Below are 4,994 nucleotides of genomic sequence, written 5' to 3'. Positions count from 1 at the left end.
TTTATGTGGAACAATAATGAAACTTGAATGGTGTGTATCAGAAATTATTAGAATGATAAACAGTTTTAACACCTTACTGAATCTTGAGACCACTTTGAGAGCTGATAGGATAACTGATGGGTTAAAATGTTTTTGAAAAGTGGATCTGAAAAATGAGAACCATGACAAAATTACACACCCTACATGGCTTACAATAATAATTATTTGAATCCAGGGTAATAGTATTTTCTTTAAAAACAATGTGTTAAATTAGCAGCTGAACATAACCTTTTTTATGTGGAGTTGGGCGTGGTCTGCAATCAGCCACAGTGGAAAGAGGTGTGTAGATATAGCAGGGTAGCATTTCCAGGTGAGTCAGTTGTCTCAGCTGTTCCTTATTGTACTAATTAAACTCTCCCTGTTGGACCTTCAGGTGACTGCCACACAGCACAGAGAAAGGTCTAGACTGTGAGAAACCATTTTGTTAAGTTTCTTGTTAAAATGTTGAGCAAAGAAATGTGCGCCTATCAGTAGCAGGGCAGGCGGTGGCGCACAGTTAGTAGTTGTAAAGTTGTGTTCATAATTGTGAGAAGTCAAAAAATAAATACAGTTTGCCTGTAAATTACTCTCTGCAGTAAGTCAGACTTATTTCAGGCGAGGTTTGGCCTACCCTAGGGTTGCACTTTGTCACCAATCCTGTAATATTTATGGACAGGCTATCGAGGCGTAGTCAGGGTGGGGAGTGATTGCAGTTCGGTGGGCTGGGGATCTCATCACTGCTTTTTGCAGATGATGTTGTCCTGATGGCATCATCGGCCTGCGACCTATAGCATTCATCGGGTTGGTTCGCAACCAAAGGATCAGCACCTCTAAATCTGAGGCTATGGTCCTCAGTGGGAAACCAATGGAGTGCCTACTCCAGATAGGGAATGAGTCCTTACCCCAAGTGAAGGAGTTTAAATACCTTGGGGTCTTGTTAGTGAGTGGGTGGGAGATTAGTAGGAGAATTGGACGGTATAACATTCAATTTACCTATGGTCATGAAGGCAGGCGGGGTCATGACCGACAGAACAAGATCCAGAGTACAAGCGGCCAAAATGGGTTTCCTCAGGAGGGCGGCTGGTGTCTCCCTTAGAGATAGGGTGAGAAGCTCAGTCATCCGTGAGGAGCTTGGAGTAGAGCCGCTGCTCGGGGTGGTTCGGGCATCTGGTAAGGATGCCACCTGAGGGAGGTGTTCCAGGCATGTCCAGCTGGGAGGAGGGCTTGGGGAAGACTCAGGACTAGGTGAAGGGATTAAATCTCCAACCTGAGGGGATGTCTCGGGATCCCCCAGTCAGAGCTGGTAAATATGGCTCGTGAAAGGGAAGTTTGGGGTTCCCTGCTGGAGCTGCTGCCCTCTCGACCCAACCTGTGTAAGCGGACAAAGATGGATGCATGCAAATTGTCTGCCTGTGTTTTGTGCTATGGATAACCAACAGTGGCAGTAAATCTTGCCACACCCTACAAACAAAAATGACTATCTCACCTATAAAAGAGCTAGTTTTGATGTTTTGCTTCCCACCATTGTATTCCTCCTACCCTGCAAGTATCACAAACAACAATCTTCCAATCTTTCTATGAGTCACATGTTCATTTAACTCCTGTGGTGGTGTTGAGGTATTGTTATCAATGCCTAATTCAGGTAATTGAGGTCTGTCTAAAGGCTTTTTGATGTGAGATCATTTGTTCTTTAGGGTCTCTGAGTAGAGCAAACAAATGAAGAACCAATGAGAGTGATCAGGACAGTACCTGGACACATGCTGTACCCCACTTTCAAAACAATTATGAACACCACAGAATAAGACATTGCTGTATGAAATCCTTTTTTTTTCTTAAATGTGTTTTCCAGATGAACAAGAACAAATACAGCTTAGTTCCAACCATTTCCTGTCCCCATTCATGTGTGATTATCATGGCCTTTTGACTCCCTTTTGTCTTCCCACCTCTCCCGCTACCTGTCTTACCTGTCATCCCTCAAATGGGAAATTAAAACGATCACCTGGCTTACTTGAAAAAACAGACTTTAACTAAAAACATTGTCCCTCAGAAATTCAATAAATAATAATTCCTTCAATTCTAATAGGGCCTTCGGCACCAGGGCCCTAATTAATGAAGCAACGTATAAGTAAATGATTGACTTCTGTTTTTTATATTCACTTGAAAGTCTGTAGACTTCTTTTCATCCGTTAAGATTGTAACTGTGAAGACGGTCTTTACACCAGTCCCGTCTGTATGTTCAAGTCAGCATATAAATGCATGATGAGTTGCTCACAAATAGAATAATAGATGGTTTTGAAATTAAAACACAAATCATTTGTGAAAAGCAGAGCTTCCCTTTTCAGATACTATTGTACCTTAGTCTGTCTGAAGCTGCTTTTCCAAAGGTTTCTACGGATATTTTAACGTCCTCTAATGCACGTGATTGTTTTGCGTTGGTGGTACTTGACCTCAATTCTACATTGGACACAGCAGATCTTATCCTGATAAAGAGGTTAACTTGTTAAGTGTACATATGAGACAAAGCTTTAGACTGGTTTTAATCCTATCTAACTGACAGAAGTTCAAATGTCTATATTGGAGCCAGTGTGTAAGATTCCTTTGTGCTGACCCTGCAGGGCTCGGTTCTGGGGCACCTAATATTCTGTTTACTTATGCTGCCCTTGGGTCAGATCATAAACATATTTAAAATTGCAAAGCAGTTATATGCCAAAGATATCAACTTCCAATTTTCATTTGAACACATGGAGTCCACTGACTGTTTAAAGCACTGTTAAGGACTGGCTTGCAAAACTGTCTTACAGCTTTGTTACTGACAAGACAGTGGTTGTGGTTGTTGCTCAAAAAGCAAGTTGCCCCCATGATCTTGCTATATGTTAGGACTCTTTACGATGCTGTCCGGTCCAACCTGCATGATTTTGGGGTAATATTTGAGACTTTTGACACCAATGTTTAGCAACTGACCAAATCTAGATTTTTCCTATCAAGAAACATTCTTAAACTGAGCTCTGTAGTTTCAACTGCTGAACTTGAGATGCTTACATGCCTGCATCTCATCTCACATTTACTAATTCTCACTTAGATGATTGTACACTACCCCTGTACTTAAATCTCTTTACCGGTTTAGTTTAAAATCTTAACTCTTATACATGCTCTTGCAAAGTGAGGCTCTTGCATACAGTATGTGACTTAGCTACTTCACCCATATTTGTCATGTCAAATGTGTTGTTTGTCCCACACACTCAGGTTAAGGCTTGTTGTGAACAAGGTTTTAAGTCTGTAGCAACTCAACTTTGGAATATTGTGCTTCCACCCATAAAGTCTGCAGTTTTTGTGGATTATTTTAAAGACATACCTGATTTGACTAACCTGTCTGAATTTGTTCTGCACATTGTGTAGTTTTTAATTTTAAATGTGATTGTGTTTTCATTAGGTATATGCACGCTTTGGACTTTTAAAATGTGCTCACATGGTCATTTAACTGTGTATGCTTTTTCTTTTTGTCTCGTATTTTGTGTTGTCTGTGAAAAGCACCTTAGAAATAACATTTTACTTTACCTACTATTGAAGCTTTTTTTGATTAATTTGTGTGACATGCACTGCAATGTAGCTTGATGGATTCAACAATGAAGTGACGTTTACTGTAAAAATGGAATCTTGGTTTATGGTAAATGAAAAAATAAAGATACTTTTATAAAGATAAGTGATACATTTTGCAATATGGGTTGTTAAAGGTCATTGTGTAACGAGTAACAAATATTGACAGTGTTATGGTACAAGAGTGGATGCATGTGTTTTGTTTTACATCAGAGCATTTTAGAATTGTGTTTGCTAAGATGCCTTTTGGAGATCTGTGTGAATAGTTTTGAAATTGGATTGAATTTGGGTGAACAATTGTAAATGAATGCTACATTTCATAAAATCCAGGTGTGGTTTCCAACCATGTTTGATGATTAGCAACACCTTGAAATGTGGAGGTAGAGGATTTCATAAGATTCACTATTTCCCAACATTGCTGTATGCTAATGAACTGACATCCTCTCCTCTAACTGTATATAAGAAAAGCTCAGCATTCAGAGCAACACTACATCAACCTCTTCCAACTTCTGCGAGACAATCTGCTGGAGTGGTAAAGACTTGAAGGTAATTATATGAATCTTTTGATGTACGTTTTTCTGTGTGCGGTTGCTGCTGATTTTCCTGATATTTTTGAAGAAGCTGTTCATCGGAGCATGTTGTTTCCTTTTCAACAGGTGTGATCACTGTAACCATGCTGAAGGTAGTATTTGTGCTCGGATGCCTCCTGAGCTTCGCTCTGGCTAATCCTGTAAGTGTAACATTTTCATAGTTAATATTGCTACCAGGGTTCTTCTGTGTTGATACCATTACTATTATTGTAATAGTATAATGCAGGCAATATCAAACTTGCAACTTGTTGATTTTCTACAGACGGATATGGAGCACAAACGACTTGCTCGGTCAAAGTCTGATTCTGACTCGAATTCAAATGAGGTGAGAAATCCCTCCTCCCGGCAGCCTACTCGTAACCAGTGGTTCCAGTTCTTGTATTACTACCTTCAGCAACAACGAACTACTACTGCAGCCACTACTACTACTGCAGCCACTACTACTACTGCAGCCACAACTACTACTACTACTGCAGCCACTACTACTACTGCAGCCACTACTACTACTAAAGCTGCCACTACTCCTACTGCAGCTCCCACTACCCCAGCTCCTAAAACTTAAAATCCTGACTTTTACCACAGATCATTGACCATTGATCATGTATTGAATGTATTACATTTTTCTCATAAACAAAACACAGTTGATGATCAATATTTTAAATTGAAATTATGTTTTCTTAACCAGGGGTGCTTTAACACCTTTTATTCTAGTTAAATGTGTGTTTTCCTTTTTATGTCATATCTGCTGAATAAACCTTATGGAAAACACTGATCAAATTTGTTGTCGTTCTT

The 4,994-nt window shown here is 39.8% G+C and overlaps 2 long non-coding RNA genes across 2 annotated transcripts in view; both read left to right on the top strand.

Annotated features, from left to right (window-relative positions):
- Nucleotides 1–3,232: 3,232 nt before the first annotated feature.
- The window catches only part of LOC117955881, a 22,203-nt gene continuing 20,441 nt past the window's right edge, over nt 3,233–4,994 (top strand). Inside the window, exon 1 of the long non-coding RNA XR_004659154.1 lies at nt 3,233–3,242. This is a non-coding gene — a long non-coding RNA (uncharacterized LOC117955881). The remainder of the gene's footprint in view (nt 3,243–4,994) is intronic.
- LOC117955846 lies at nt 4,023–4,974 on the top strand. Its single transcript, XR_004659140.1, has 3 exons — nt 4,023–4,158; nt 4,269–4,342; nt 4,465–4,974. It is a non-coding gene; the product is annotated as an uncharacterized LOC117955846 (long non-coding RNA).

Source organism: Etheostoma cragini, chromosome 2 (assembly GCF_013103735.1).
Source record: "Etheostoma cragini isolate CJK2018 chromosome 2, CSU_Ecrag_1.0, whole genome shotgun sequence".
NCBI lineage: Eukaryota > Metazoa > Chordata > Actinopteri > Perciformes > Percidae > Etheostoma > Etheostoma cragini.
Note: the sequence above shows the minus strand (reverse complement) of the source record. Positions and strands in the feature narration are given on the sequence as shown.